This window comes from Globicephala melas, chromosome 4, assembly GCF_963455315.2.
Source record: "Globicephala melas chromosome 4, mGloMel1.2, whole genome shotgun sequence".
NCBI classification, from domain to species: Eukaryota; Metazoa; Chordata; class Mammalia; order Artiodactyla; family Delphinidae; genus Globicephala; species Globicephala melas.
Genome location: NC_083317.1, coordinates 114171883 through 114190684, shown reverse-complemented (window position 1 = coordinate 114190684; position 18802 = coordinate 114171883). Strand labels below are relative to the sequence as shown.

At 37.8% G+C, this 18802-nt stretch overlaps 1 protein-coding gene across 2 annotated transcripts in view; it reads left to right on the top strand.

Moving 5' to 3' along the window:
• Positions 1 to 1052: 1052 nt before the first annotated feature.
• The window catches only part of MBNL1 (muscleblind like splicing regulator 1), a 202082-nt gene continuing 184332 nt past the window's right edge, over positions 1053 to 18802 (top strand). The window contains exon 1 of one of the 2 annotated variants that reach the window (XM_030844614.2): positions 1053 to 1170. The gene's annotated coding sequence lies outside the window, so the exon portion shown is untranslated. The remainder of the gene's footprint in view (positions 1171 to 18802) is intronic. The other variant, XM_030844634.2, reaches the window with a different exon arrangement.

Genomic DNA, 18802 nt, shown 5'->3' with positions numbered 1-18802 from the left:
AAATGTTTCCATTTTTTAATCATCCCCTAATTACTTTTTATTGCCTCTTTGAAAATATAGTTAACTAAAAAGCAGAGTGTGATACCCTGAGAGCGTGGTAGTTTCTAGAGTCCAGAAAGTAATTCTTGCAATCTGTGGAGGTTTACATAATTACTTAATTATTCTTGCAATCCTCCCCCTTCCTCTTCCCCAACGACCAAGGGAGGTTGGGAGAGACCGCCACATACAAATTGCAGCTACCCATTTGCTTCTATTATCCAGTAACCTGGGAGAAGTATATACATGAGTATTTCTTTTTATTTGAAGTTGGCAATAGTATTTGTGTTGCTCAACTGTTTTTATGTCCTTTTCAAACATTGTCCCTACTGTCCTATAGATATTTTTAATTAATGCCCCATCTTGTTAGAAACTTAACCAGTTAAATGTTCAACATTGCAGAATCTGCACCTGTTTTTTATTCTTGTGGCTGAAGTTGAGAGAGACCATAGCTCATGAATAAGCAACAGTTTCAGTTTTGCAATGCTTTATCTATATGTAACAGGCAACTATTCATGGGAAAGGAAGTTTAAGACTTGTAGGTAAAAAACCACTACTCAGATTCCAGGAAAATGCCCGTTTATTGAAGTTTTTTTTTCTTTTTCTTTTTACAAAATATCTGTAGTCAGATTAGGATTTAGGTCATACTCTAAAGACTTTACATTAATTAGCCTTATAAAAACAAGTTTATTCCTCATGTATCAGCTTGATAATTTTCTTCCACACAGAGCAGTATTTTCTGTTCCTCTATGATTATCATTTAGTCACACAGGAAATGTTTCCTCATGTAAATGAGCATTACTTAAGTATAGATTTCAATAACTTTTCTAAAATTTGCTTACACATATAAATATGTGTATACATTAATTATGTATGTATACACATAAATTATAGCCTGTTACCATGATTTCAAGTGTAAGCTTTGTGAATAATTTTCCGTTCTCCATAGAATTTATAAAGCATAATGACTCTGGTGTTTCACAACTTCCTCTTTTGGTAGACTATCCTTTTGCAGAGGGAAAAAAAATGTGTCTAGAGAAGAGAGCGGAGCAGAGAACAGAGCTCTTTGAGGTGTTGATAGTTTAACTCAACTATTTAAGCAGCTCAACAAGCAACTGTAAATAAGACATAGAGGTAAGAAGAAAGTGTTACTTGTTATTTTTCATTTTATTTGGATTGCTACTTATAGAATAACAGTTCTATAACAGTAGGTTAATAACAGTAGGTTAGATAAAACCGATACCTCTCTCAAGTAAGTAGTCAATATTTCAAATGAAAAAGTTTAGTAAATTTACGTTTCAACTTCATACAGCGTTTAAAAAGCTGGAAATTTTAAAAGTTCTTATCGATAGCTGAATTATTTTAACTACAAAGTAAAACATTCTCTTTTTTTCATAATTTTGTACACAGTTTAGTGCTAAAAGAACTTTTATATTAATAATAAATTTTGAGAACTTTTTTCTTCCCCAGCTCTAGCAAATTCCTAACATTTGTAAATTCTCCTACATATATTGCCTTGTTAATTTTGCATATTATTAGTTGAACGTTTTACAGGGAAAAGATATTCTTGCATTTGTTTACCCACTGTGAAAATATATTGTATTAATTAAAATGTGACATTTCAGTGTTATTTTTCATTATCATCACATTGCAGCGATACGTAAATACTTTAGGAGCAGTTTGTAGTGTAGATGATATGATTTAAAAATTTAAATAAGTAAATCTAATTTTAGAAATTCATGTTTGTCTTAATAAGATTAATTACAGTTTAATGCCTAGCAATGGAACAAGAACTAAAACAAGGTAAGACCATTTGCATTCATAACTGGAGGTCAAACTAAGCTGAAACTGATCTCATTAAGAAATTCTAAAGTAATCTAAATCCAGCAGAATATTTTTTCTTGTTGTTCTAATCTAGAGTAATGTTTACACATATTAACATTAATTTATTGTATTAATACAATTGTATTCACTATATAGGAATTGTATTTAATATAATTTTATACAATTGTATTCATTATATAGCAATTTTTAAATCCTCCTTTTAAAAACAATTGGTTTCTATGTACTTTGACAAAACATTACAATTTATTTTAATACATCTTTAAAAAGAAAAATGCAGTTATATACACATACATATAAATAATATATATAGTCAAATAATAATTTGAATGCTTACTTAATTTGGTTTGCTTTTTAATTAGAATACTCACATGGCTTCCAAAAGAGAAAGTCTACATTGTTCCATCAATTAATGGATTTAATTTTTACTGTTTTGGTAAACAGTACTGTCATACTGGTTCTACTACATTACCTGGAAAAAAGCTTTTTTTTTTTTTTTTTTAAACTATTTTCATGCAATGTGCTGTAACAAGAGTTGCTGTCTTTTGATTATAGGGAGAAGAAAAACAGACTGTTAAAAACAGACTGTTCGTGTTATAAATTCAGAAAGTATAAAGTTTGACATCCTTAACTAGATCAACATTTTAGTATTGAGAAATCCATTAAAATTGTGCATCTTCATCTTTATGTATCATACACTAGTTAAACACTACTTCCATCAGGACTTCGTTATGTTATTTGCAACAATACCATTTTTAATGCCCCTCTCTTTTAAAAAATGATGGAAGTATTTCTAAATGTCCAGAATTTTAAGTATGAGATATTTTGACATCATGAGCTATTAAGTGCTGTGGGTGTGGTATTATGCTGAATAACTGATAACAACCAAGAGAAAACATAACCCAAGGAAATTACAATCTAAATTGATCACCGCTGCAAATTCAGAACCACAAATGAAGGCTAAAGAAGTAGAGAAAATGCTATCTTGCCAGCAAGACAGATGTGTTGATGTTGTTGAGAATTACTAAAGTCTCTGAATGAACAGTCTAGTCCTAGACTATGCAAAATAAGCTTAGAATTTTTTCTGCCTTTGAGAAAATTATATCTACAGAAAAAAATTAGCGCCTATATGGCTGTGTTTGCATAAATCATATAGATTGTTGAAGGGGATATTCTTGGCATTATTAGGAAAACAGCTGGATGCATTGCATAGGCTTTTTATTTCACATACTGTTATTACAACAAACATTTAGACCCTGCTCACACATCCAAAAGTTTTAAGTGACATTAGATATAATATTGTAAATAATTCATTTCTGGAAAACACAAATTTTGACTTTTGCACTATAGACACATATTTTACTATGTTTCGTTAGGATTACATTCATGTGACCCACTATCTAAGACATAAATTTTCATTGAATCTAATAAAAGTTAAAACTGGATGACTGCTGTATGGCATTGTGAAATTTTATACCTGTCTTAATAAGACACGGTTGACTATGTGACCTGTGGGTGATCTTGCTGGAGATCTGTTAGACTATGGAGACCCAGGGTTGATCCAGCTAATCTCACAGTTCCCTGGCTGTGTCCTCTTTCGCAGTATGAACTTCCCAAAACTGCCCACCTGTAGAAGAGAATGCTGCTAACAGAGGGCTCTATCCCACCCAAATATATCATCTTTCAAATAATAATTTTACTTTGAAACAACGTTATTTGTTTTCGACATAAATAACTGGATTTGCAAAAGAACTTTTGAAACACTGAAACATTTCTTTGTTGTTTGTTTTGCTTTCCCTCCTTTTGGCTATTTCCCCATTTGCAAAAAAAAAAGCAAAGACAAGAAAGTTTGTTGCCTGAAAGAAAGATTATGGCTTAAGCGCAGACTAAGAAGGACGCAGTGTTTTAAATTCAGAAACAAAAATACTCTAAATCTAGGTAACGTGGGTCTTTCAGCATTTTAAAAGCAAATTTGTGTCCACCTACATCTGTTGATCTTCTATTAATTTTTAATGTATGTGACTTCCAAAGAAGTGCCACATGTAGCCTATTCATATTTATTTTATTAATAAAAATATGTGCTAAATAAGTCGGAAAGTTCTTGTTTTCCCAAAAATATGCACTGTGGAACTCTGGGTTGTCTGTGAGATAGAATATGAGTCTCATTTCCATATAAGAAATAATTTCCGTAAATATAAAGAATAAAGGCAAGTCCTTTTATACTTCTGAGTATTCCCATTTAAAACAATATGTTAAGTGCAGTCTAATTTACACATCTGCACTGTAGAAAATAAATACACTGCTAATTTATTGTAAATCAACTATACTCCAATAAAAATTTTTTTAAACTGCTAATTTTTAAAATATTTAAAATGCAAATAATTTGTTTTTTGAGCATTATTGTTATATTTCCAACACTTACCTGACATCATTGATATTTTTTATTATTTTACATGAACTAAAATCAGGCAGTTAGATTTGATGTTTTCCAAGTTGCTTTTAGCTTTATGTTTTCATTATTCCATGCGTGTACAAGAAATAAGTTTTAATTTTTCAGTATTATTGAGGAAAATGCTAAATTTGGATTTTAAAATCCAAATTTAAAGAAAATCTATTATTCTATTTTACAGATATTTCATCATAAGCCTTTAGTTTTTTATGTATGTAGTCATTATCACATTCTCAAAATTCTTCTTATTGATGTAAATAGTAATATGATCTGCAAAAACATCACCAGTTCTGATTCTGAAAATAAACTTAGTAGAATTTTTCTTTAAGTATAACTTAGTTCAATTTATTTTTCCTTTTTATAAGAAAAAATATAAGGAGATACATTTATTCTTTTCCTGTGTTGGTGAACAGATCTGAATTAGAGGAAAGGCAAAAACATTCTCTGTGCAATTAGGCGGCTTTCTGAGTAAAATAAAATCAGATAGCTGATGGCAGTGGACTTTTTAAAATGCTCACTAGAAATGCTTGTTATACTTCATTTACTTAAAAGTTTTTTTTATTTAGAAATAATTTCAAGCTCAAAAAAGTTGTAAAAATAAAAATGGTATAATGAACTCCCACATACTCTTACCCAGGTTTGCTTAATCTTAATATTTTACCCCATTTGCTTTATAATTTGCTCTCATTCTTTCTTTCTATCTTTCTACCTCCATTTTTTTTCCTGAACCACTTGAGGGCACATTACAAACAACATGACCCTTTACTTCAGTGTGTAATTACTGAAAATAGAAGTCTCTTATTTAACAGTTACATATAATTATCTACTTCATAAATTTACATGGATACAATACTTTAATCTCATATTTGTTCATATTACGATTTTGCTATTTATCTAACAACACCCTTTATAATATTTCCCCTTCCAGTAAAGAACTCAGTCTAGAGTCATGAATCACATTTAGTTATAATGTCTCTTTAGCCTTCCTTAATCTGGAATATTTCCACACTATTTCTTGTCTTTTATGGAATTGAAAATTTTAAAGAATACAGTTTATCCACCTACTCTTTTTTCTATTCTTTTTAACATCAAGTTCCTCATTTTGTATTTGACATTTTTTCATGGTTAGATTGTGGTTATGCATTTTCTGCTAGAATACTGCACATATAGGTGATACTGTTCCTCTCATGCTATCACATCTAGAGGCACATGATGCTCATCTGTCCCACACTGGGAGTGTTAATTTTGGCCACCTAGTCAAGGTATTGCTTAATTTCTCCATTTTATTAGGAAGGCTCCTAGTGAAAAAATTTCCAGCTGGGCTTCGCATTAACTGGTGTTCTCATCTGATGCAATCTGTACTATAATGGTTACCAAATGATGATTTTCCAACTCCAGCACTCCCTGCACATTTTCGTCAGTCTTGCGCATTCTAAGCAAAAGAGCTCTCTTCTCTCCCATTTATTTAATTATTAATTTATGTGTCTGTTACTGGTGTGAACTCATGAATTTCTGTCTTTTCAATGGTTATAATTCATTACTGCTTTAATTATTTTGGTGCTCAAACGGTCCCTATTTAGCCAATGGAGCCCTCTCTTTCTGACTTCTGATGCCTCTGTGGCACCTCCCCATCATGTTAGTGAGTACTTTCTGGCAGAAGAAGATGTTGTAGGCTGGTCTGGTACCCATCCTGTTTCACCCCTGGAATCATTCATTTCTCATCTCCTTTAGTGGGGAACGGTGTTAGAGGCTCAGATCTGGATGCGTAGCATATCCACTGCCACTGAATATTTTTGCCTCTTGACTCTTTCAGGAGAAATATGTTAATGCACATACATATGTAGAGACATAAACACAAAAGTATGCATTCACAAATGCTTATGCATAAAAACTTTTGTATACACACACCTCTCTTTTGGACATCATGAGTTCATCTGATAGCTCCAATTCCAATCTCTCCCTGTAGGGTTCTTTCTTGCCCTTCCCTATTCCATATTTGTGTGCTCCTCCTTCCACAGTGTGAGCCCTGGATCCTAACATCAACATGCTTACTCGTGCACTCAACCCTATGATACATCTCTAAAATAATTTCTAAATTGTTTTACCAAAACCACTACTACAATAAACAAACCTACTGAAAAAGAGGGCAGAGTTTGTGTGCACTTCTCTCCCCCACACCCATACCCAACCAAATAGTGTATTTGTAAATTACTGGATGGATAAATTTTCCTTCCTTCCTTCCTCTTTCCCTCCATCCCTCACTCTCTCTTCTTTTCCTTTTCAGTCAGGGTTATAATATTCATTTAAAATACAATTAGATTCATTTGTTTCAGTTTGTTTCCAGTTTTAAGTTTTCCTCCTTTGCATTCTTTTTGCTTTTATTTTATTTTTTGAATTGATTTAATCTTTTTTTTTTTTTAAGCCATGGAGATGAATTGCTACTTGCCTGGGGACATTTCTATTAAACAAGCTTGATACAACCTAATTCAAATGTTATGATACAATTCAGAAATACCTATTCGAGTTGCTGGTTGAACTTTTATCTTTATATTTCAATTCTGTGCAGTCTACGTTTAGTCTAAAGTCAGTTATTCTCTTGCGTATTGCAAAAAGTGACCATTTCAGATGAGAAAGTAGATATCTGTAGTACTTGGCCAACCTTATGGGTTTATCATTCCAGAGATTTTTTTAAAGTTAATTGTATATATATCACCACATTTACAAAAAATAATTAGAAAAGAAAGTAAGATAAGAAGTAACCATGAATTTGTGTAGTCCATAAACATCGGGAAAAATTCTCACCCTTCAATATAAGTGATTCTAGAATGTTCCTGCCCCCAGCCCTTCCCCATATTCTACTCCAGTGCTTATAACTATGAATACATTCTAATATTTGTGGCAGCAAGAGCAAGTGGGTCTATGTCAAAAGATTCATGTTCAAATTCAATTCTGTCACTTACTGACTTTGGATCTTAGATAAGTTACTTGTCTTCCCTCTCCAGATATCTAGTCCCATACCTTTAAATTTAAAAAAATCCATACCTCCTTAACTTTCTGCCAACTTCTGGATTCATACCTCAAAGTGATTATTAAACTTCTTCACTCAGGTATTAACAGATATGTCAAAGTCAACAGGTCCAAAAAAAAAAAAAAAATCTCCTCATTTCCTGCCCTTCTCTGCTCCGTCCCCAATTTTCTTTGGTCAGTAAATGGTACCATCTTATACTCAGTTATCTAGGTCAAAAGCATCATTAATTTCTTTCTTTGCCTCACCTACATCCTACTTATCAGCAAGTCTGTTAAAATATTTTTCCAAAATATATCCCAGCACTGATCAGGCTTACCCCTTCTGCCATCTTGAGCACCATGTGAGACACTGTCATCTCTGTTGAAGGCATCTCTGATCTTGTTCTAGCCTCCTGAGAAATTTCGCTTTTTCTACCCATGCATCCTTGCCAGCATGACTCTTTAAAACATAAATCATATCATATAACTCGCTGCTCAAAATTCTTCAATGGTTTCCTATTTTAATTGGGATAAAATTCACATTTTTCCTGATAGTTTATATGTCCTGTCCTCCACCTACATCTCCTCCTTCATATCCTACTTCTCATCCCTTCACTCATTATGCTCTGACTCCACTCTTCATTTTGCTCCTAGGGTATCTTAACCTCATTTCTGACTCAGGGACTTTGCACATGCTCTTCCTTCTCTTTTCATGGCATGCTCTTCCCACATGTATTATTGTGACACAATCATTCTTTATTCAGACCTCTGCTCAAATGTTTGTTCCTCCAAAGGGTTGTCTTCCATAACCAACCGAAGATTTTATTGTAGTGTCCCTATCCCAGTCACTCTCTATCCTTTTTCCCATTTAAATTTTCTAGATAGCACTTAATACTAAATAAAATATTCATCTTTATTTCTTTATTCAATTATTTATTGTCTGTTCCTCCCACTAGAATGTAAGTTCCATGAGGGTAGGGATTTGGTCTGTTTTGTTCATGATATATCCTCAGTTATCTAGAACACTGCATGGAGTATAGTAGGTACACAAATAAATCATTAAGCAAAAGGCTTTGATGTTTCTAAGCCTCATGTACAGGCATAATAAAAATAAGAGCTGGGCTTCCCTGGTGGCGCAGTGGTTGAGAGTCCGCCTGCCGATGCAGGGGACACGGGGTCGTGCCCCGGTCCGGGAAGATCCCGCATGCCGCGGAGCGGCTGGGGTGAGCCATGGCCGCTGAGCCTGCGCGTCCGGAGCCTGTGCTCCGCAGCGGGAGAGGCCACAACAGTGAGAGGCCCGCATAAAACAAAAAAAATAAAAAATAAGAAAATAACAGCTATCTCCCAAGGTTGTCTGGAAGAAGCCAAGGTTATGATAGTGCTCTAAACTGCCATGCAATTGTCAGGTGGGGATACTTCTGTTACCATTGAGTGAAAGGAACTGAAACAAAAAAGTAGTCCCTGGAGACAACAAATGGACCAAGAAGTTCTCTTTTTTGTGTGTGTTGGCTTTTTTCCACTGAGCTAAAAAGAGATGAGTTCACAGCGGCTGCTGCTACCCTCTTAGAATCCAGAGGGGCAGTTGCTGTGCATTGCTGCCCCATGGCTTCTACACTTTTTCTGCCCATGCCCTCACCACCAAGAAAAACATGCGCCCGTTCTTCTTGGCCAGTTAGGGTTCATTGCTTTCTTCAGGCCAGATGGAAGAGCAATCTCCTTCCAGAATACTTTCTTGATGAACCATCTGCTGTGCCGTCCTCATGGCTATGCATGCAATTCACATATTGTTTTGTAATTATTTCCTGGTTCTATTTTTGGTCTTGAAGTGGATTATAAAGCTACTCTAGGAAAACTGTTATGGGTTTTGTTTTTTTTTTTTTTTTTTTTGCCTGTGCAAAATGTCAAGTTTAAGGTTATAAACATAAAACTTGGTTCTTGAGATTATTAGGCTCCAAATAACAGTGGTGGTGATGATGCTGATAATAGCTTTATTACACGTTTAGCACCAGTTTTTAGTAACATTGTATGTCACTTTTCAGTACTATTTTTTAGTACCATTTAAAAATATTATTGTATTTCAGGTGCTTCCCATGAGTAATTTAATACCCTCACCAACACTGTAAAATTAGTACTATTATTCCCACTTTACAGATTTAAGAGAAAAAAGAGAGAGAGCTTCAGAGAGAGGTAGCTTGATAATGGTCACAAAACTGATCTTGGTGTGTCTTTCTCTAAGCTGGGTCTTTATCATGGTATTATACTGCCTCTACTACTTATTTACTGAGAAGCAAGGTAGGCAGAGCTGTGGCTTAGATACTGTTAGAAATTTATAGACTATGTGGTATAATCCCTGCCTCAGAAATCTTACAATCTAGTAGATGAAATATTAAAAGAAGTGGATTTTGAGACCCAGTATGAAAAATATATAAGATATATTATATGCCTTTTGCGACGTCAAAATAATTGAAAGCTATACTTCTGGGTATAGTGATGGCACAGGCTTCCTGAAGGAATCAGCTTTAAAGTTGAACCATCAACATTTAATCGGTAGAAAAGGGATAATAAATTTTTTGGAAAATTTCAGAAAAGTTTCAAAGAACTAAAAAAATGTTAATATCACATGAATTTAATATTGGGTAACTTTTTTTCTATTTTACGGTCCTCCCACACGAGGTATTTGGTGACCCTGACCTTGTGGTTCTTCTCAGGAAGTGGGTTATGTGAAGAGAAGATTTTTAATTCTTGTGAGAAGACTCTGTTTTCATTTGGAAGTGTGTTTATTCATGTATTCCTACATCAAGCATCATGCACTGAGCACTGTTCTAGATGCTGGGGGAACAGTGATGGACAGGACCAAGATTCTACACTCAACATTCTACCCTTCAGTCTAGCGGGGAGAGACAATGAGTAAACCAATAGACGAGTAAATTTTTTAAAAGGGAATTTCAGATGAGGGTAGCATCACAAAGAAAATTAAGCAAAGTAGAAGGACAGAGAGACAGCTGGCCTCCCGAGGTGGCCTCTCTGAACGTGTAATATTTAAGCCAAGACCTGAATGATGAGAAGGCTGAGAGAACCATGGACTCTGGGAAGAGTGGCCCAGGAAGAGTAACGGGCAAGGGCAAGTGCAGAGGCAGGAATGAGTTTGGCATATCTGCATATCTGAGAAGCAGAAAGAGTCCAGTCCTCGGAGGGAAGTGGAAGATGAAGCTAAGGAGAACTGAGGTGGACAAAGGGCCAGGGAACCTACGTTGTAGGCCAAGGAAAGGAGTTGTACAGTGTGAGCAAATATTTGCAAGGACATGCACATGTGTGTATTGGGTAGAGGAGTACATGAATGACCCATTCATTATCTATGTTTAACACAGGCCAGGAAAGGCTGTTGTTTGAAGAGAAGCAGGAATTACTACATAGGTCAAAAGCTTTCTTAGGAGATAAATTATTATATTTAGATAAATTTCAGATAAGCTAAGTTTACCTTCAGAGGTTAACTACATTTTCTTGCCTTTTCATTTCCATAATAGGTGTGACGTTTGATAAAAGTGAAAAGGTCTCAAATATCATTTAAATTTGTCAACTTAAGATTTTTCAGCAAGATTGCCATGGACTAACTGACCCCAATCGTGGTCATTGAAGATAGGTTCACTGATGTCTGGTAATGGGGTCATTAGGTACCTTCGTTTCTGCATGGATCTAAAGCAGAAAAGACTAGAGAAAAGGCTGTTTTCCGGTGCCTGGAGACAACAGATGTTCCTTTGTTTATTCTTCCTAAATCACAGTGCCAGTGATGATAGGGACCCTTGCAATATCAACCTGTTCCTCTTCTAAGTAGTAGTAACTTACTTTGCATTTTCCATGGTAATTATAAATTTCCTCTGATTTATTTTTATTATCCCAAGAGCTCTAAATGACCCAATTACTACCACTTAAATCCTAGAGTTAGTTGGACACAACTTTTTTGAGGGAGGTGGGAGGTGGAGTATGATTTGGGAAGGGAATATAAGCTAGCTTACTGAAAAGGACATATTCTTTTTTTTTTTAATGGAGTAAACAAACTCAATATTTAAGAACGATTGGCCTCCCCCTATACTTAAGAAATGAATTACAACTAGTATGGCTGCTTCTCTGTCTGGTTTGGGTTAAGAGCTGACAAAGAAAAAAATCTACTTCTGACCTTGAGCTGAGTATGTCCTAGAAGGATGGCAATGGGTGGGGTGGAGAGGAACACAATCATTATTTCCCCAAGGCAGGCAGACATCATACTGTAGGAGTCAGAAGCTAACTTTTGAGTACTCCTGACAATGCCTGAATAGAAAACCATTATGCTACCAGTTTTGAGAAGTGTGGAGGGGTGCAAATGACTTATGTGCTATTTAAGCAGTGCATTCCATCCTATAACGTAAATATGTGGGTGTGATGACTGACCATGTTCTTGGATTAATGCAAAGTGTGAGATGGTGTGTGGTTCCCAAGTGCATGAGGGAATAAATGCATGAATATCTGCAGTGTGTGAATATTAGAGACCAGTCCTGAAACATGAAGCCACTCTCTGACCTGCCACGTACCATAGTTGGGCAGTTTAACCAAGAAGCAAAGCTACTGAAACTATGGAGTTGCAGGTTTTCTGCAATAAGAATAGTACATATTTGCTGACGTGAACAAGATTCAGGAGGGAAGCACAGAAAGAACACGTGGGCTTGGGGTGTGACTCTATTTAGTTAACTTGGGGCGGATAGTTGTCCAGAATTGGATGCTAAGAATGCTTTCTCCAGGCCAAGCAGACTCTCCTCCTGCCTTATTTGGCTTTGTTCTTCTGACGGTGACCCATCATGTTGGAAAAGAATCTCTTTCAAAAGTGTAAATGTTCCTCTTTCTGCGGGTGATGTCATCATTCCTGTGGTCCAAGCCTTTGTTACTAAATAGTACTTAGCAACACATAATCATTATTTTCTCCTCATAGAGTTCTGAGCATGTTCGTTCTGATGAAGTTGAGAGATATATTTTTTTCAGGGAGGTAGGAGTAAAATCTGAAAAAGGGGAAGCTATGTCTGAAAGGATCTCTTGACTAGAGTTACTTAAAAGAAGCAAGTAGACAACGAAATTTTTATCCTGTGGCAACAGCTTTGACTGGGTTAAAAAAAAAAATCACAATTTCACGCACGGTTCCAAAGGAAGTGGTTTCCATGCAACTGTGCATATAAACTGTTCTTTAAAGTGGTAGATGTCTTTTTTCTTTTTAATTTAAACTCTATTTATTTATTTTTTTTATGGCTGCGTTGGGTCTTCATTGCTGCGCGCGGGCTTTCTCTAGGTGCGGTGAGAGGGGGCTACTCTTCCTTGCGGTGCACAGGCTTCTCATTGCGGTGGCTTCTCTGGTTGCGGAGCACGGGCTCTAGGCACACGAGCTTCAGGAGTTGCAGCACGCGAGCTCAGTAGTTGTGGCTCACGGGCTCTAGAGTGCAGGCTCAGTAGTTGTGGCACACGGGCTTAGCTGCTCCGTGGCAGGTGGGATCTTCTCGGACCAGTGTTCGAACCCTTGTCCCCTGCATTGGCAGGTGGATTCTTTTTTCTCTTTTTTTTTTTAAACCCCACATTTGTTTATTTATTTATTTTTCTGGCTGTGTTGGGTCTTCGTTTCTGTGCGAGGGCTGTCTCTAGTTGTGGCAAGCGGGGGCCACTCTTCATCGCGGTGCGCGGGCCTCTCACTATCGCGGCCTCTCTTGTTGCGGAGCACAGGCTCCAGACGCGCAGGCTCAGTAGTTGTGGCTCACGGGCACAGTTGCTCCGTGGCATGTGGGATCTTCCCAGACCAGGGCTCGAACCCGTGTCCCCTGCATTAGCAGGCAGATTCTCAACCACTGCGCCACGAGGGAAGTCCCTAAAGTGGTAGATGCCTTTTGCTTGGCTTGGCTTGTCCTTCTTATGATTCCCCTTGTAAAGTGGGTGGGGAAAGTTGGACAAATGAAAGCTGTTCACTGGCCAATTAAGAGAGATGTTTCTCAAGTGCCTGTTTATCATTCCAGGGAACATCTGGGATTCCCTTTTTAATTACATCCTACCTGTCTATTCAAAAAACTGTAAGAGGAGCTGTCTTTTCATTTTGTGAAAAATAGCTGTAAATTTCTTAAAGTTGTAATGTGATTTTAATCACCATATTTTGAAGAGACTTGAAGTTTAAACTGAGCTTGTTCTTTAAATATTCTAGATTTTTAAATTTGTAATTACTATCCACTTAAAATAATAACAGTAGCTATAACTTATCAAATGCCTCACTCATGTTAGGTTAATTCTCATGAAGTCATTCATCAGCACACTTTTATGAGGTAGACGTTTTAAGTTCACAGGAAACTGAGACTTGGAGAGACTGTCCAGAATCTCATGTCTAGTAGACTCCAAAGACTCTTTTATCTCACAGGAGCCAAGGTCATGGGCAGAGCAGCAGCTTTGGAAAAATTACCCCCCGTTGTTTAACCTGGTTCTTCTAAAGAGTGTGGTGCAAACACAGGTCATTGCACGAGGCTGGGGAGACGGATATGCCTTGTTTCAAGAGCATGCAACAGCACAGGCAGAGGGGCAAGGTGGCAGCAGCCGTGACTGTTGCCAGTGGAAACTGGCCCATGTGTCATATTTGGCATGTATATACCTGTTGCCAATAACCCCAAAGTAGACAGTGTGTTCCCTTTAGTCACCCAGTAAGTTAGTCATAAATGAAATGGACTTACTTCAGTTGTCTTCTTCCATCATGGTAAGGAAGATAAACAAATGTGTGCCAGGTGTCATCCATGTACTCCGTTTTCCTGATAATTTGGGTGCCTCACATAAATTGGATATTTGGTGACAAATGTGCCCTTTTCTACAAGCTTAAGTCTAATCTGAGTTAACTTCCCAGGGACCATGTAGAGTTTTCAGTATTTAGGGACCTGACGAAGTGTTTACAGCTTCTTCCAAGAAAGACCTACCAGTATATTGTAAGAATAAACAGACTTCAAAGTCATCACAAGGAGAAAAACTGTTCTGGCTAAGTCTGTAATTTAGAGTATCTTTAGAGAAGAAAGACTTTATGAAAAGAGAGGCTCTGGGTGGCCAGCCTCTTTTATACAGTTACTTTTTTCTTTATTTAATTGTAAAGACTAAATGACAGGTAGGAAAGTGCTTTTTTTTGCAGGAACGTGGGCGTCTTGAAGCTGTGGAAGGAAGTTACATTGTGCATGGGAGTAAGCATGTGGGTAGGAGTTGTACATCACCACTCTATTGCTAGTCTAGAATAATCATGCATAAACATCTTTACGGTGGCACCTGAACAGAATTAATAAACTCCTATCAAAGGCACTTGATACATTGTTTAAAATAAGCACATATTACCTTTTATATCCAGCAATAGTAAAGAAAATTTTTACATCAGAAACAAGGATAAAAAAGTCCTGTAACTTTGACAAAAACAAAGATAATACAAGTGGATTTTCATATATTAATTCAAAAGCTGACATACTATACTCTCCAAAAGTGTGAGAGAGAAGCTGGCTTTGTCTGTAGATGTCATAGCCTTAAAAGATTAAACCCAGGAAATGAATGAAAGTAAACACCAAAGAACACAGCAAGGGCAGAGTAGTAATGATCAGTCAGAGATTTCTTTAAACCTTGCCCTCGGGGGCTGTGTGGTGGACACCCTTCATCTTAACAGAAATAAAGTCACTGTTTCACACAACCAGTAATAGAATTCTGTCTTACAAATGAGGAGGAATTCAAGCAGTGTAGATGTGTAGTTTAAGTACTGTGATGGCTCTCACAGAGCTATAATTTCAGATGTTTGAATTCAGTGAAATAAAGGGGAGATCATAAAAATAATAATTGTCTGTCTTTTGAGTTTAGATTCACCTATTCACATGTTTTTCCTTCCCTTTCACTACACTTTGCAAATTTGTATTGTTTACTTAATTGATTATAATTACTTATTATTTCATATCTATTGCCCCTGTGGGACTGTATGTTTCAAGAGGCTTGGGGTCCAGTGTTACACACCCTGTAGCCTCAGATTCCAGGAAAGTCCAGAATTATGCCAGGTGCTCAGTGACTATTTGTGGACCAGATAGGAAAGTTGACAGCAAAACGACTTAGAGGGAAAAATGCAGCAGTTACCAGTGAGCTGGTGGCCTACGGCCAGAAAAGTTTGAAAGGGAGAAGAATGTTCAACATTGTCTAGAAATACATAAATTACTGAGAAGGCTAGATGGGATCAGGTCCTGTCAGCAGTTACTCATTGCTAAGCCGGTGACAGAAATACAGGCATTTGAGTCCAGCCAGGTGTGGCCAGGAGAGCCACATTCTGGCTGACGGCACATTCACAAAGACAGTAAATTAAGACTTGTAACATTACCCGCAAATGAGATTCAAATGAGAAATGTCCTATTAATTTATTTGTATTTATGATTTAACTATGTTAGTTTGTTGAGTGAATTTGTAAAACATACTAAAATTTGCCAAAGACTTTTTATTTCTAAAAAGTATATATATACATATATATGTATATATTCATATAACATTTTCATATATAGGTATGCATATACATATATGTATATATTCTAGAATATATATTTTTTTCTTTAGTCTGATATAAATAAACCCAAAAGGAAGTGGCCCAGGATACTCAGAGGCCCTGATGTCATTCTCAACTGTGCTCATGATCACAATTTCTTAGAAAGAGGCAGGGTATAGAATTTGAAGCAAACAGCAACCTAAGCCTTACAGAACATGTAGGATTATCCTCTGTGTGGGCTTGATTGTTTCTCTAGATTGTTTTTAAGCCCACAGGTCACTGATGCTTACGTGGTACAAAGTGAGACATATTTTGGTGGCCTAAGGAGCATCATGTCCAACCAGGTGCATGACAAAGGTGCCACAGCATCTAACCTCCCCACAACTAGCCTGTCTCCTGCATTTCTACATGCATGTGGGCAAACCTAAACTCAATTTGAGATAATGTTTCCTGCAGAGAACACTGTTTCTATTGTGCCAGACAAACTTGCCAAGGGGAGGGAACAGAGCAGGTCCATACATTGCCACTGATTCTGAGGGATTTTATTTCATAAACTCTAGCTCAGCAGTAGGAAACCTTGGCTGTATAGCGGGATCATCTGAGAAACTTAAAAAAAATATTGGTGGGGACTTCCCTGGTGGTGCAGTCGTTAAGAATCCTCCTGCCAATGCAGGGGGCACGGGTTCGAGCTCTGGTCCGGGAAGATCCCACATGCCACAGAGCAGCTAAGCCCGTGCACCACAACTACTGAGCCTGCGCTCTGGAGCCCGCATGCCACAACTACTGAGCCCACGTGCCACAACTACTGAAGCCCACGCACCCAGAGCCCGTGCTCCACAACAAGAGAAGCCGCTGCAATGAGAAGCCCGCGCACCACAACGAAGAGTTAGCCCCTGCTCACCGCAACTAGAGAGAGCCCACACACATCAACAAAGACCTAACGCAGCCAAAAATAAATAAATAAAAACCTTGAGGATATTAAAAAAAAAAATTGGTGCTTGGGTGCCACTCCCAGAAATTCTGATTTAATTGCAACCCAGAGATAGACGGTTGCACTCTATAGATCCAAAATGTAGCCAAAGTCAAGAACCACTGCCCTAGTTTCAGTCTCCTCATTTCTAGGAGGGCCTCACAAATGCTATCTCACACGTCTCTTGTGAGGGTTCAAAGAGATAATGTGTGTAATAGGAATCCATCATATTGCTGAATTCGCCAGTTTCCCTTATTTCAGGAGGGGAAATAGAAAGCCAAGGACGTGGGGTTGGGGGAGTCTGGGAAAGTGAGGAGGAGAGATCCATAGAGCCCTCTAACTTCTGCCTATTAGCAGTTCATTAGGGTTAACAAGCTATCCTTTTGTCAGAGCAAACACTTTTGAAGGATTAAGCCTCATTCTCGCCTTAGTGTGAATGACTTTAATCAGATAATCTCCTATCACCTAGTTGGGGATTTACTATTGAAGGTCTGGGGGAAACAAGGAGAGAGAGAGAGAGTTGCAAGGGCTGCAAGGGCGGCCTGGAGTTTTTTGAGGGCAGGGTGAGGAAGCCTGCCTGTCTGCAGCCACAGCGTCTGGGAACTAGACTTGACACTCAGTAGGCTTTACATAATGGCAGCATGAAAAATAAGAAAAACTTCCCCTCACGTTGCTAGGGCAATGATTTGTTAAAGTGTTCCTACTGTCAGGTCGCTTGTCTGTCTAATGGCTCTTCCTGACTTGTCGGTGTCTTTCTTTCTGCCGTCAAGCACTTAACATGTGCCAGGTAATTATACCATTTGCCGGCTGGTTGGGAGTCTATGAGGAGCAAGGCCTTGCCCAGCCCTATCCTCTTTGCCATCTGCTTGGCACATGGGTTTAACTGAATTATTTCACTTGCTACACTCTTTTCCAAATGTGCAGGGGTTTTTTCCCTAGGTCTATCCCCCTCTACTAGATTAGACTGTGAGCACCTCGAAGAGATCTTAATTTCCATGTCCCCAGTGCCGTTTAACTCTTGAGACGTAATGCTCAGTAAATATCTGTTGAATGAATCAAGGAGCAGCCGGGTGCACCCTGATGCCTACATTAAGACATTAGAATTAATTTATGACCGTACTGCTTAGTTCCCACACTACTGAACAAGGCAAAGAGGGAAGAAGAGAAAAAAGATGTGTATACGAAGCTCCCACCATTTATTCATGTGACAAAAGTTGTTCTTATTCAGAAGTCCCTTTAGGACAGCACTCCCCAACCTTTTTGGCACCAGGGACTGATTTTGTGGAAGATAATTTTTCCACAGGCCGGGGAGGGGTGGAGGGGCGATGGTTTTTCAGAATGATTCAAGAGCATTACATTTATTCTGCCCTTTATTCCTATTATTATTACATTTTAATAATATATATATTATACAATTACATTGTAATATATAATGAAATATATAATGAAATAATTATACAACTCACCATAATGCAGAATCAGTGGGGGCCCTGAGCTTCTTTTTACTTGCTACTCACTGATAGGGTTTTGATATGAGTCTGTAAGCAACGGATTTATTATGGTGTTTGTGCAGTCAAACCTCTCTGCTAATGATAATCTGTATTTGCAGCCGCTCCCCAGCGCTAGCATCACCGCCTCAGCTCCACCTCAGATCATCAGGCATTAGATTCTCATAAGGAGCGCGCAACCTAGACCCCTCACATGCGCAGTTCACAGTAGGGTTCACACTCCTATGAGAATCTAATGCCACCACCGATCTGACAGGAGGCGGAGCTCAGGCGGTAATGCGAGCGATGGGGAGCGGCTGTAAATACAGAAGAAGCTTCACTCGCTCGCCTGCCACTCACCTCCTGCTGTGCGGCCAGGTTCCTAACAGGCCATGGACAGGTACTGGTCCGTGGCCCAGGGGTTGGGGACCCCTGCTTTAGGACATCACTTGAAACATGGTCTGAAGGTAATTTCTGGA